General features: G+C 44.8%; 1 protein-coding gene across 1 annotated transcript in view; it reads left to right on the forward strand.

The window, feature by feature from the left end:
- Positions 1–223: 223 nt before the first annotated feature.
- The window catches only part of CAPN5 (calpain 5), a 161,558-nt gene continuing 147,143 nt past the window's right edge, over positions 224–14,638 (forward strand). The window contains exon 1 of the mRNA XM_043998943.1: positions 224–465. The gene's annotated coding sequence lies outside the window, so the exon portion shown is untranslated. The remainder of the gene's footprint in view (positions 466–14,638) is intronic.

A 14,638-nucleotide genomic window follows, 5' to 3' on the forward strand; every position in this document is an offset into this window, starting at 1 on the left:
TTCTAACTCAGTCTCTAACCCGTCCCAATGCTTTCCCACTTCGCTTGCTCCAACCCCGGAGGCCCCCTCCGTCCCCTAAATACTTCTCTTTCGGAACAAGTCCGCATGCGCGGCTTCCCCCCCCCCTTCCCTTTCCCCCTTTCGTCCCCTCTGAGGCCCCGCCCCTTGTCCTGATTGGGCTGGAGGACTGGGGCCTCCAGAGCCAGAACCCTTCGGGGATCGTAAGCGGGAGGACTTGGCGCTGCAGCCTCCGAGCCTCTACCTCAGCGGCGGGAGCACCTGGCTGGCCGATCCACCTTCTCCCCTACACAGCACGCTGCCACCGCCACTGCCACCGCCACCACTACCACTGCTATTGCCACTGCCACCACCCAGGCGCGAGCCCACGCCTGGCAACAGCCGCACCTTCGGCTCCTTCCTGCCCGAGATCCTGCCTCCGCTGACTGCCGGGCTTGCACTCCTCAGGTAGGAGCTCCGTCGGGCTGCATCGGGCAGTGTGTGGTTGTGTCTGTGCGCGCGCTTTGTGTACGCGTCGAGGGGTTTGTGTGTGTGTGTGTGTGTCTGTGTAGATGTTCATGCGGTGTCAATGCATGATGTGGGAAATGTGCATGTACTGTGTGTAGTGTCTGTTGGGTTTTATGTGGAGTGTGTTGGGGTGTACCTGTGTGTGTCTGTGGTGTCCTTTTGCATGATTTATACATAGGCTGAGTGTGGTTCGTAGCGGTAGTGTATATGTATGTATGTATATATGTATATATCGGGGTGTGTCAGAGTGTATGTACATACAGACTGAGAGAGTTTGTGTGGCTTATATAAAGTTTGTGGTTTGTAGAGGAGCATATATATATATATATATATATATTTGGGGGTGTGTCTGAGAGAAACGGAGTGTGTGGTGTCATTGTGAGTGGTTTATATATAGTCCTGTGGCTTGTAATGGGAGTGTGTATATGGGGGTGTGTCTGAGAGAGACAGAGAGTATGTTGTGAGAGAGAGGCTGGGAAGAGAAGGGGTGTGTTGTGTTTGAGGGAAAGTCAATTTAATAAGTATTCAAGCATTAAGTACCTACTGTGTGCTTGGCAAAAGGGCTACAAAGACAAAAAGTTAACAGGCTGCTCATAAGTGTATGGTGTGTATATCTGGTTTGTATTTGTGTGTGGAGGAGAACGAGTGGTGAGAAATGGATATGGTGAGACTGTGAGGTGTGTCTACAACTGTGAAGTTGTGTTGAGTGATGTTGTGAAGGGAATGTGTGTGGCGTGTGAGATTGAGGGATGCTGGGTGTGTATGTGAGATTGAAAATGGTTGGGATGTGTGTGTGTGGTGTGTTTGTGTGAGAGTGTGAGACCTAGAGTAAGTGATGTGTTTAGTGTGAGACTGAGTGCGGTGTGTGAGATGGGGAGAGTAAGGAAGTGGTGTGTGGCCGACTGAGACAGCGTGTGGTGTGATTGTGAAAGTGTGGTAGTGTGTAACTGAGATTGTGAGAGATGGCGCGAGTGTGTGTGTGTTTGTGATTTAAAGGCAGAGACCCAAAATCACGACTCCCAAACCCAGGAAGTGTCCCCCCGCCTTGTTCGAGGGGCCTCCTTGTGGGGGAGGGAGGCCAAAGGAAGGAATCTATTTGTTTTGTTATGAACTACGTGACCATGACCGCAATTCCCCTCCTTCCCCCCTCCTCTGCTTGTGCAGAGACCCCAGGGAGCCGTGTGAGCTGAGCCTTGTTGGTGTTCATTTTCTCCCCCCCCCCCTTGTTTTCTTTCCTTTCTCTGACCTCGTTTTGAGTGATGGAGGAAAAGTCCCACCTCCCTGCCTCCTCCTCCTTCCATCCACTGACGATTTACAGCTGGTAGGAGTCTCTGAGATCCTGGAGCCCAGCCCCTACATTTTACGGAGCGTGTAAGAAACTGAGCCCCACTGAACTGAAGTGACTCTTGTGGCTTTAGTGAAAGGCCTGTTGCATTGTATGCTGGAGCCCTGTGATGGGATCCCTGTCCTGAGGCTCTATAACCCTGGGAAAGTAAATTCCTGAACTTCAGTAGCTTGTTCTGTAAAGTAGAAGTAAAAATAGTACTTGTACTATCCCTGGGCTACAGTGAGATTAGAAGGTAGGGGAAGGGAATAAACATTTATTAAGCACCTACTTCATATGTGCCAGATATTTTTCTAAGCCCTTTTTACAAATATTATCTCATTTGATCCTCTCGACAACCCTGTGAAATATAGATCACTACGATTCCAATTTTACAATTGAGGAAACTGAGGCTGAGAGAAATTAAATGACTTCCTGATGGAGGGAGCTGGGGGTGGGGTGGGGTGGATCACCCAACTAGTAAGCATCTGAGGCTGGATTTGAACTCAGGTCTTCCTTTCTCCAGGCCCAGTCTTTTCTCTACCTAGCAGAGTCACCTAGCATCCTCAAGAAGAAAAAGTTGAATTATTCATCCATTATATTCTTTTTTTTTTTTTGCGGGGCAATGGGGGTTAAGTGACTTGCCCAGGGTCACACAGCTAGTAAGTGTCAAGTGTCTGAGGCCGGATTTGAATTTAGGTACTCCTGAATCCTGGGCCGGTACTTTATCCACTGCGCCACCTAGCTGCCCCCATCTGTTATATTCTTCCAAAGTTACACAGCTAGCAGTTGGATGGGCTATGATTCCAATCTAGGGAGGGAAGATTAAAAATATAGGCATTTTCTAGGATCTTATGCTTAGGACCTCACCTCCCTGGGCCAGTCACCCTGCTTTTGTTTTTTGGCAGGGCAGTGAGAGTTAAGTGACTTGACCAGGGTCACACAGCTAGTAAGTATCAAGCGTCTGAGGCCTGATTTGGACTCAGGTCCTCCTGAATCCAGGGCCGGTTCTTTATCCACTGAGCCACCTAGCTGCCCTTAGTCATCCTTCTTTTTAACACTGGTGTAGGTGTCCTTCCGTGCAGCGCCTCCCTTTTCTAAAGGCTTCATTTCCTTTGCCTCCCTGCTCCCTGGTTCCCCATCTTTAGGCACCCAAAGGAAGGGTGAAGCTTTTTTTCCCTCTCCCTTCTCTGACTAGAAGCTAAACCTTCATGAACCTCAGTACAAGGGGGAAAGAGGTTCTGAATTCGGACTCAGAAAGACCTGGATTCAAATTTAACCTTCAACACTTAGTGGAATTGTCTCCAGGTAAAAAGTCTGTGCTCTTCATGGCCTTGTTTCTTCTTTATTTGTAAAAATGGGAATGACATCAGCACCTGTAATGGCTACCCCACAGGTTAGCTGTGAGCATCCAGGTCCCAAACGACCTGATAGGAGGTGATTTATAAAGTGCAGGCTAACTGCTATACTCTGATATAGTATATCGAATTACATTTTAGAGTATGTACAGATTACATTGGATTCCCATCCAGTGACTGATGTGGCTGTCGGGGAGGTGGGGAGAAAGAACTGAGGGGAGCAAGGAGGGGGAGTCTCCAGTACCTCAGGCTATTTGCTCTAATGGCATTCTGGGAATACTGGCTTTCGAGTCAGGGGACCTAGTATCAAATCCTAGCTCTGCTGCCTGTACCTTGTGATGTGTTGGCCAAATCATTGGCCTTCTGCATGCCCTGGGAAAGGAAGGAGGTGGACTAGATGTTCAGGTTTCTTCCAGCTTCTAACATTTATGTGCAAAGATCACTTCCATCTCTGTAACTCTGTGCTCTGAGGTCCCTTGCCGCAGTAACATTTTATGTTCTGAGGTTCATTTCAGCTCTGATACTCTGTGTTCTTGTATTTTAGCTCCATCAGTCAGTCTGTGGGCCTTTCTAGCTCTAAATGCTTTAGTTCATAAGCAATAAACTGATTTCTCTGAATGCCTCTGAGAAATCTCTTTTTTTTTGTAAGGGGGGGGGCATAGTTTAGTCTCTGCTGAGTTTGCCTCTCTTCACCTGCTCCCCCCTAGTGGAGAACTGTCTTTGAATCACTTCCAGCCAGGGCCACTCCTTAACGTTTCTATCGAATATAAGTAGGTATCAAATAGGGAAGAAAAAGAAAGAATAGATCTTGGATGTATGTGGTCCCTGCCTCAAGAAGTTTATACACTTACTCCTACAGGGTGGTACAATATACTAAGTGTTGGACCTGGAATTAGGAAGATCTGAGTTCAAATCCTGCCTCAAACATTTAGTAGCTGTGTGATCTTGGACAAGTCTCTTATTCCTCTGTGCCTGTTTTCTTGTCTGTAAAGTGAGAACTGGCTCACCGGATTGTTATGAGGATCAATTGAAATAACACCTGAAATACTTTATAAACTTCAAAGTACTACACAAATACTAACTACAATGATTATTTTTAATTAAGACTTTTCATTAACAGTAATTTCATTATTAGTTTTATTATTAAGTAGTAAATAATATTATCATGATAAATTAACATTAATGACAATTACAGGAAACTCAATCGGGCAATTCGACGTATGCTAAAATGTATGACACAGACTAAAGTGCTGTAGGAAATTGAGAGGAGAGAAATATCTGGGAAAGCTTCATGGAGGAGGGGGTCTTTGCAGAAAGGTTCAGTCTTGCTCCTGTTTCATGTAGTACTTTGCACCTCAAAGACTCCAGTGAGAGTTATGAGCCATGAACATTCCATAGCTTTTAGCAAACATTTATAAAGTGCCTCTTATGCAGAGTTCTCCGTTCTGATTCTTGAGATGAGGGGGATGAGATTACAAGGTCCGGTTTACCTAATTCTTTTCATAATGCAATTTATACCCCTTAGTCTAGTTATTTCAGTACTTCTAGGAACTATGATTTCATGCATGTGGACAGAGATCTCAGCTCCTCAGTGGATGGTTTTGTGAATTGCTTTAGCCAGAAAAAGTCATCCTCAGGCATTGGCAGATCTTCTCGTGAGCTTTCCCATGATATATTTCCCCATGCTTTGTACTTCTGCTTGTCAGATGAAAGAGACACATAGTGGATTATCTCTCACTTACTATATGTAGAATAACTATAATTAGATGTTATTTGTATTATATACTGGTTACATATATGTATCTATGTGTCTGTGTGCATGTATATATATGTATACAAAAATCTCATACCACAACACACATGCGCACACATGCACCTGTATACACATATACATACATACACACATATATAGTATATTCTCTCTTCCAGTGGAATGTTCGCTCCTTGAAGGCAGGGATTGTGTTTCTGCCTTTCTTGTTATCTGTGGCGCCTAGCACAGTGCCTCCCATACCCAAGTGCTTAATACATGCTTGTTGACAGACTGACTAAATTGCTAGGCCTGTCCTGGAAGATTTTCCCCAGGGGCAAAACCTTTGAAAACCCAAGGATCACATCCGTGGTACAGTGAGGCATTGGACAAAGACTTTAAGGAAAGGACAGAAAAATATGATAGAAATTGTGAATATAGGATGCTATGGAAAGAGTAATATTGATGGGGGCAGGGCAGGAGATTGAGGAAGACTTCACAGAAGTAGGAACCTTTGATCTGGGCCTTGAAGGATGAGGAGCATGCTGACAAGCAGCAGAGTTTGAGGGCAACATTGGCCTGAGCAAAGACAGACAAAGAGACAGGCTGTGTTTGGGGGAGGGGACCAGAAGGAGTAGTCCAGATTGCCTGAAATAGAGAATCCATGGAGGTGGGAGGAGGAAGTAGTGGGAGCTATGCCTGGAGAGGGATACTGGAGACCAATTTTAGAGGGGAGAGGATTAAGGCATTCCAGAGGGGGGATACTTTGTAGGCCTGGGGAGAACAGCTGTTTCTAGGCAATTTGGGAAGGAACTCATATTGAACTGGATGGGCCATTTGGAGATATTCGTTTATGTCTGGGGTTTGGATGTACTTAATTTTTAAGTCTTTTGGTAACCATCTCGATATTAATCAGTTTCCTTTGTAATCCTTTGCATTTTATACAGTTAATAACATTTTTCTGAGAAGGGGCTCCACCAGATTGCCCAATGTATCTGGAACACAGAAAATATTAAGAATGGCAGCCAATCTTGTTATTAGTAGTGAACCCTACTAGAGATGAGTAAGACTTGGGTTACCCTCAGGAGGCTCACATTCTTATATCCCGATAGTACAAGGTAGAATTTTAATCAGTGCTTCATCCTTTGTGCCCCCAACATGTTCTCGTTGTGTCTGATGGGGAATGGATAGAAAACCTGCAAATGCAACAGAAACTGGGTTCAAGTGCTGGCTCCCTGTGTGACGAGGGCATATCTAGATCAAAGCTTCTCAGACGTCTTAAACTTGATCCACTTATGACCCCTTTTCACCCAAAAAATGTTTACGTGACCCCGGCCATATAAGTGTATAAAATAGGCGTCCATAATCTTTTACCATTGCCAAATTTTTCACCACTGCCCCCCATTCAGTTACTTGACTCCATATGGGCGTCCACAGTTTAAGAAGCTTTAGTCTAGATCACTTTCCAGAGTTGGAAAAGCCCTTGGAGGCTACTTGTTCCTGCCTTCTCATTTTACAGATATGCAGGAAACCAAAACTCTTAGAGGGTCAGTGATTTTCTCAGAGGCACACAGGGAGTGGCCAAGGATTTGCACTCATGTCTTCTGACTTCAATTCTACTGTTCTTTCCCCTAAACCTAGCTGCAAGTCATTTCCTCTCTTTGAGTCTTGGATTCCTTATCTGGAAAGTAAGGCTAAAGAAGGCTTGTGCAACCCAACTCCCCCCACCCCACCTCACCCCCAGCTGTGAGGACTGAGCTTTGTTAGCTTTAAAGTGCTGTGGAAGTGCAGCTCCAGCAGGAAGTGGAGGGGGAGGGGCAGGAGAGAAGAACAAATTGGGGCTAGTCTTCCAGATCCTAATCCTATGATTGTTTTCCTTTCTTTTGCTCCTCCCCTGCTCAGCCCATGCTGCCTTGGTCTAGCCAGGGATGCCTCTTCATTCATTTGACCACCCCCTTCCTTCCCCACTGTTGTTCTCCATCCTCCCCTCTTAACAAAACCTAATCACTGTGGGATTTACTTGTTAGAACCCTTGTCCTTCTGTAGCTTAGAAACACATCTGGTAGAGCTATCCGCTTTAGGGTCAGAAGGACCTGAATTCAAATTTGACCTCAGACACTTACTAGCTGTGTGACCCTGGGCAAGTCACTTAACCCTGTTTGCCTCAGTTTTCTCAACAAATGAGCTGGAGAGGGAAATGGCTAAACCACTCCACCATCTCAGCCAAGAAAACCCCAAATGGGGTTATGAAGAGTTGAACATGACTGAATAGCAACGATAATAAGATCTATTCTAATGGAGGTGTTCATTCATGCTGATTCCTTCAAATGCTTTAGTCTGTATGAAGAAAGACATGCCCAGGTTGGAAACAGAGGCCTAAGGCCTCTTCTAGTCTCCTTGTGGAACTTGGCCTAAAAGAATAGAATGTCATGTTCTTTTTTTAAATTTTTTTTTTTTTTAGGCAATTGGGGTTAAGTGACTTGCCCAGGGTCATACAGCTAGTAAGTGTCAAGTGTCTGAGGTCGGATTTGAACTCAAGTACTCCTGACTCTAGGGCCGGTGCTCTATCCACTGCACCACCTAGCTGCTCCTAGTCCCCAGTATTTAAAAAAATTTTTTCATAACTAAACCTATAACTAGCTTCCCTGAATGTCATGTTCTTGAGGCAAAATTTGTTTTGCAGTTTGTTTCTACTTTGCATTTAGTAGGCACTGAATATCTGTTGAATTCAGTTGACTTGAAAGAGAAATTGAGGTCTGCCCTTCAGTCCTATCTAGAGAGAGAGAAAGAGAGAGATACACACACACACACACACACACACACACATATATATATACATATATGTATGTGCATATACACATACACAAGTATATATGCATGTATATACACATGCATGCCTATGTATGCACACACATACACATGTGGAGAGTCTTTTGTAAACTGAAAGCCCTTTCGGTTAAGAGAATGGCCAAGTTCTGTTGATGGGGAAGTTTCGAGAAATCTAAGCTTTGTTGAGATGAAAGTGGTAAAACAGAGGACTGAGAATGTTTGAACTGTAAGGGATTTTAGGGCATTGAATGTTAAGGGCTATAAAGACTCAATAGAATCATAGTCTCAAAGATCGAGGGGGCTGGAAGGATCTAAGAAACTCTATTAGTCCAGGCTAATGCTGTCCATTTTACAGGTGAGGAGACTGAATCCCAAATCACAGGCAGTATGCATCAGAAATGGGATTTGAACCAGGGTCCATTGATTGAGAGCCAATGTTTTTTCTATTGTGTTACACTGCTCATAATAATACTTAAGAGCACATATTTCTATATTAAGTTTCTTACCATCCTCATAATAACTCTGTAAGGAAGGTGCTGCAAGTATTATCTCCATTTCACAGATAGGGAAAACTGAGGCTGAGATGAAGTGCCTTGTTCATGGTTACAAGTGTTCTTTGCATCATTGCTTCTCTTAGGATAGTAAGGGAATTGGGGGAAGCATCCCAAGTAGAGAGTGACATAGGATCAGAGTTTTAAAGCCTGAAATGACTTTAAAGGCCATGCAGGCAAGCATCCTCATTTTACAGAAGAGGGAACTTAAGCCCAGAACAGCAAAGTGACTTGCCCAAAGATCACTAAGCTAGTTGACACACCATCCTTTCATCTACTTACCCCCAATCCCTTCCCAGTAAACAACTGAGCCCTAATGATCGCTGTAATGACTGCCCTCTCTGATATCTGATATCTGATAGTGTGTGTGTATGTGTGTGTGTGTGTGTGTGTGTGTGTGTGTGTGTGTGTGAGAAAGAGAGAGAGATAAGAGAGATCGTGGGCAAGTCACTTAACCTCTGGACTCGGTGACCCCTGAAAGTCCCTTCAGCTCTAAAGATATTCTCTCTCTCTCTCTCTCTCTCTCTTTGTTTTTTTTAGTGAGGCAATTGGGGTTAAGAGACTTGCCCAGGGTCACACAGCTAGTAAGTGTTAAGTGTCTGAGGCTGGATTTGAACTCAGGTACTCTTGACTCCAGGGTCGGTGCTCTATCCACTGCGCCACCTAGCTGCCCCTCTAAAGATATTCTAAAAACACCTTATGATCCTCTGTCACTTTCCTGCTGGTGAGGCTCCAGTTTCTCTTTCCCAACTGCTTCCAGAATAAATGACAAGCTCACATGGTCCAGCATGGAAAGCCCTTCTCCTTCTGGCTCCAGCCTAGCTTTCCAGACTTAGTTCTCTTTCCTACCCTTTACACACTTTATATTCTAAACGGTATTTGCTCCTGCTCCCTATATATGCCATTCTATCCCTCTCCATGCCTATGCATGGATTTCCTCCGGCTGGCTTCCTCCTTTCTTCTTATCTTTCCTTCCTAGAATCCCTTCCTAGTTCAGAGCCTCCAACATAAATATGGCTGTTACTGATCCTCTCCTCCCTGAGAAATCCTTTTACATTGACTTTCAGGGTTTTTTTGTATTTTTTTTAAAAAACATTTCCACATTAGTCATGTTTAAGAGAAGAATCAGAACAAAAGGGGGGAAAAGCAAGAAAGAATAAACAACAACAAAAGTGAAAATAGTATGCTTCAGTATTCATTCCATATGTTCTTTTTCTGAGTGTGGAGAGCATTTTCCCCCATAAATCTTTTAGCATTGTCTTGGATCATTGTATTGCTGAGAAGAGCTAAGTCTATCACAGTTGATCATCACAGGGTGTTCTCTTGGTTCTACTCATTTCACTCCATCTATTCGTTACATTTACTTTGTATCCACTCCTCTAGCTGCATGTATCCCCACAGAAGGATGTAAAATCTCTGACGACAGAGACTGTATCATTTTTTGACTTTGTATCCCTAGCACCTCGAGCAGCACCTGGCTTACAGCAGGTGCTTCATAAGTGCTAGCTGAATGGAATTAAATGAATAATGATTTCCAAGCCCTTTGACATGACTGAATTCTTTCTGGCTACTCAGCTCTTCCCTCAGAAAGCTCTCCCTGTGCTGGGCAATAATTTAATTCACTTCAACAAAGTGCATTTATCAGGCACTTATGCACTGAGTCTAGTGCTCAGGGCTCAGAATACAGAGATTGATGCTGCACAGACCCTGCCCTCCCAGCTATAGTCTAGAATGCTAGAGTGTCATAGTGGGGAGGAGCCATTATCACAGGGCTTGGTCAAGTCTCCATCTCATCCCCAACTTTCACCACCCAGCTTATCTGATAGGTGATGAGCCTAGGGCCCAGAGAGGCCATCTATTAAGTGGATGGCAGAGCAGGGACCCCAACCTTGATCCCCTGCCTCCAAGGCCAGCTTTTTCCACTGGGTTTTACCATGGAAACATCCTTCTTATTCCTTTCCAAGCGACTCTGTTGCTTCCTATCCCATTCTGGGCCCAGGGCCTGATACTGTGGTATGAACCATTTGCTGTCTAACATTTTTCCCGTGGATGCTTGTGTTTTTCTTTAGCCAAAAGAATTTATCTCTAATGGTAGAATTTCAAGCATCAGCAGTAGGCAGGGGGTGGTGTAGATTCTGGGGGAATGAGGAGGGAGTGTGATAGGGATTACTGGTGCCTCTCAGATTTTATTATAGAAATGACGATCTCATTCAAGAAATTGGAATTTGGCCAAAGATGATGTATATTCAGTGGAAAGGAAAGGGGAAAATACTGAATAAATGGCTTCTTTTCTGAATATTATAACATTTCTAAAAAGATACTTCAGCTGAATATTTATTAAACATCACATGGTATGGTTTTAGATTGAAATTGAAGTAGGCAGTGCAAGTGTGATTAACTCCATTTTTACTAATGAGGCAGATGGCAAGTGACTTTCCCATAGCTATACTTGTTCACTCATTTCAGTCATGTCCTACTCTTCGTGACCCCATTTGGGTTTTCTTGACAGAGAGTACATTAGTGGTTTGCTATTTCCTTCTCCAGTTCATTTTACAGTTGAGGAAACTGAGACAGACAGGGTTAAGTGATTTGCCCAAGGACACATAGCTAGTAAATGTCTGAAGCTGGATTCTAATTCAGGTCTTCCGGACTCCAGGCCCAGTGCTCTTTCCACCGAGCCACCCAGCAGCCCTCCTGTAACGACACTGAAGAAGTATCTCAGAGAATCCTAGACTCTCAAAATTGGATGGCCCTTCAGACTTGTACCTGAATAGGAATTCTCTCTCACATTCCTGCCAAAGGAGCCAACCTGCTTCTGTTGGAAGGCCTGCAGTGGTGGACACCTCAGTTTATGTGCCTTGAATGAAGTTTGGGGCCAGATTGTAGAGGGCCTTGAATGCCAGGCTAAGGAGTTTGTTGGACCTGTTTGACAGCCAGTGATAAAAATGTAATAAAATGATGATAGCTCCCTCTTGTAGGGATTTACAGCAATAAAGTTCACATAGAAACAGGGACCACCAAACCACACATAAGGCTCCCCTCAGGCTGCATATTGACATAGAAAACCACATTTTAACATTATCTATGTTCTATTTGTATTTATTTTGTTAAATATTTCCCACTTGCATCTCAGTTGAGTCAGGGCTCACTCAGAAGCGTTGTGGACCTACATGCATGTTATGAACACACATAAGTAAGTGTGTGACTGTGGTGCCTGCTGGCAAAAAGCCGGTTGGAAGCAACCAGCTTGTGGTGGGGCTCGGCAGAGGAGGCTTCTTGGACGGGGTAATTCCTGGGGAAGGAAGGGGGGAATAGATGAGGGTTGGTTCTAAGTGGGGAAAGTACATCCTGGAGTGGAGAGAGAAAATGGGAGGAGGGGCAGGAGTTGAGTGTTTGTGCCAGGGGTTATCCCTCAGAGAACCTGTTTAACCCCTTCTTGTTTCTCCCGTTGTCTAGATCAGATAGGATCTTGGCGTAGCTGATGATGATGACGGGAAAAAGGAGATAATTAGAATAACTGTTGAGAAGGAACCTGACAGATTGGATAGTGCTTCAGCTTTTGAATCAAAAAGACCTGGGTTCAAGTGTGACCTCTGAAGCATACTGGTTGGGAGACTCTGGGCAAGCCTGTCACTTGACTTCTCAGGACCCTCAGGCATTTCTCTGAGGTTGTAAGTGGCTCAGTGGTTGTCACTATGCAGTGGTAGAGAGTGTTCCTCCCTCAGTCGTTCCCTACACTGATGAAATCACAGGTCCAGCCATCTATACCCCGCCCCCCCAAAAAAAGAACTCAGGGCTTTCAGATTTCCTAAGAGCTTTCCTTGCAGGAACCTTGGAAGTAGGGAGGCCAGGACAGGAAGGTGACAGACACCCTTGTAGCATGCTGACACCCTCACCCACACCTACACCCAGCATCTTTCATACCCTTTCATGCACCTAGACTCTCCCCCATTTTTCATGTCTTTACCTCCCCATACATCCACATGCTCATACATCTGTCCCCCAACATTGATATACACCCAACCAGCCACATATACCACCTCAGACATAATCATACCTACAGTGGGGTGCAATAGAAAGGACACAGGATTTAGAGGCAGAGGGGGCTGGGTTCAAATCCCTACTGTGTCAATTACTACCTCTGTGACCTTAGGCAAGTCACTTAGTTCTTGGCATTTGTTTCTTCAACTGTAAAATGTAGGGATTAGACCGGAAGACCTAGAATGGCCTTTCCATCTATGATTTGATGACCTGTACATATCTACAAATGCTCCTATTCCCCCATGCCTCCCTCCCCACATAGACTCGCTACCTGGAGGAATGCAGAACATTCCTGTATGCTCACTCAAGCACCCTTATACTCATACAAACATCCCCCCAAGCCTACAGTACCACAACACATAACACACAGAGATATGTTTGTATACCCACACACTTATATATGTATGCACGTACACATAGGCGTTCAGGTATACACACGTACATTCATACGCGTGTATATGGAAAGCTAAGGAGTCATGGTGGCTGCCCTGTCCCTCCAGACGAGGAAGCGTGGCTCCTAGCCCCCATCTCCGTTCACAGGACGGGAGCATTTAAAACCAACGGGAGCCTTAGAGGCCATTCCCTCCAACCCCCTCGTTTTATAGGTGGGGCAATTGAGATTCACAGAGGGACAGGTGACTTGCTTGAACTCCCACAGCTAATAAGTAAGCAATTTTCTGGTGTCTGATTTCTCTTAGTTTGACTTGTGTGTTAGCCAGGGGGCAGGCAGGTTGTGAGGCCTCTCTTGTATGCAGACCCTGCTTTCTTTTTTTTTTTTTTAGTGAGGCAATTGGGGTTAAGCGACTTGCCCAGGGTCACACAGCTAGTAAGTGTTTAAGTGTCTGAGGCCGGATTTGAACTCAGGTACTCCTGAATCCAGGGCCGGTGCTCTATCCACTGCGCCATCTAGCTGCCCCATGACCCTGCTTTCTAAAAGGCTAGCCCCTTAGTTGGCAAAGGATGACGTGGTATTGAAAAGCTTTCTGCCCTCACACCTCCTCTACTGGCCTGTCATACTGCCAGAAATGCCACCATTAGAGAGTAATCTTGCTCTCAAATTTGCTCTTAGTAAACTTGAACACGCCCAGTGACAGGATGCTCACTACTACCACCTCAAGCAGCTGGCTCTATTTTCAGACAGTTCTAATTTGGGGGGAAGTTTCCTTTATACCGAATTGAAATCTGTTTAGATATAACTTTTGTCCTCCCTATCCCTCCTCTTCCCTTCCTCCTTAACCTCTTCCCTCCTAGCCATCGTTATTCCTCTTCTTCTATATAGTTATCGCTTCCACATTGTAGGGGATTGGGGTGTGGTACCCTGGTGATCTGGAAAATCCGCGTAAAATTTTTTGGCCCTGCCTTCCCGCCAGCAAAGAAGTCTGATTTTTTTTTCCCCCTTTTATGGAGTGTTTACAGTACCTTATTGTAAAATTTGGCTGCTAGGTGGCACTGACCCTGAAGTCAGGAGGACCCGAGTTCAAATCTCACCTCAGACACATAGCTGTGTGAGCCTGGGCAAGTCACGGAACCCCAACCAATTTAAACATCTGGGGCCATCTCTAGTCGTCCTGGTATCTTGCCACTGAACCCAGATGGCTCTGGAGGAGAGAGTGATTTTGGTGACCTTGCATAGCAAGGTCCCTCACTTAAATCCAATTCAGTGAAAGTCATGACATCACCCGGATGTCACGGTCCTCTTTGAAAATGAAGGACAAAACAACAACAATCTTACAATTTGGTTTAAGTATTTGATCATAGGTTCTGTATCATCTGCTGGCCTCTACATATTGTCTGTAGCTTCCACAAAACTCCCCCCAGATTCCCATTTAATTTCTTATGCCAACCTATGATATATGGAAACTGAGATGGGGAAAGTCTCAATGGGAAAGGGATAACTGTACTAAGCTAACAGCCTACTCAGTGGTCTCTCTGTCCCCAGGTTCTCGCCTTCTCTGTGCATCCTGTTTATACTGCCAGAATAACCTTATTAATGCACAGGCCTTGACCACAGCAGAAGCAACTGGGCATAGTGGCTGTAGTGCTGTTGGCATCCACTTGGAAAGGTTTGAATCTGCCATTGAATGTTGGCTAGTTTTGTGATTATGGACATATCCCTTCACCTGTTTTCTTCTCTGTAAAAGAGGGATGGCAATACTCACACTACCTAAGTAGGACTTTAGAAAATTTAATGTGATGAATAATCTGAGTCATAATTGGGTAACCGTCCTGCTCAAGAGCCCTCAGTGGCTCCCCACGGCACATT

The sequence above is a fragment of the Dromiciops gliroides genome, chromosome 3 (genome assembly GCF_019393635.1).
Source record: "Dromiciops gliroides isolate mDroGli1 chromosome 3, mDroGli1.pri, whole genome shotgun sequence".
In the NCBI taxonomy this organism is placed as follows: domain Eukaryota; kingdom Metazoa; phylum Chordata; class Mammalia; order Microbiotheria; family Microbiotheriidae; genus Dromiciops; species Dromiciops gliroides.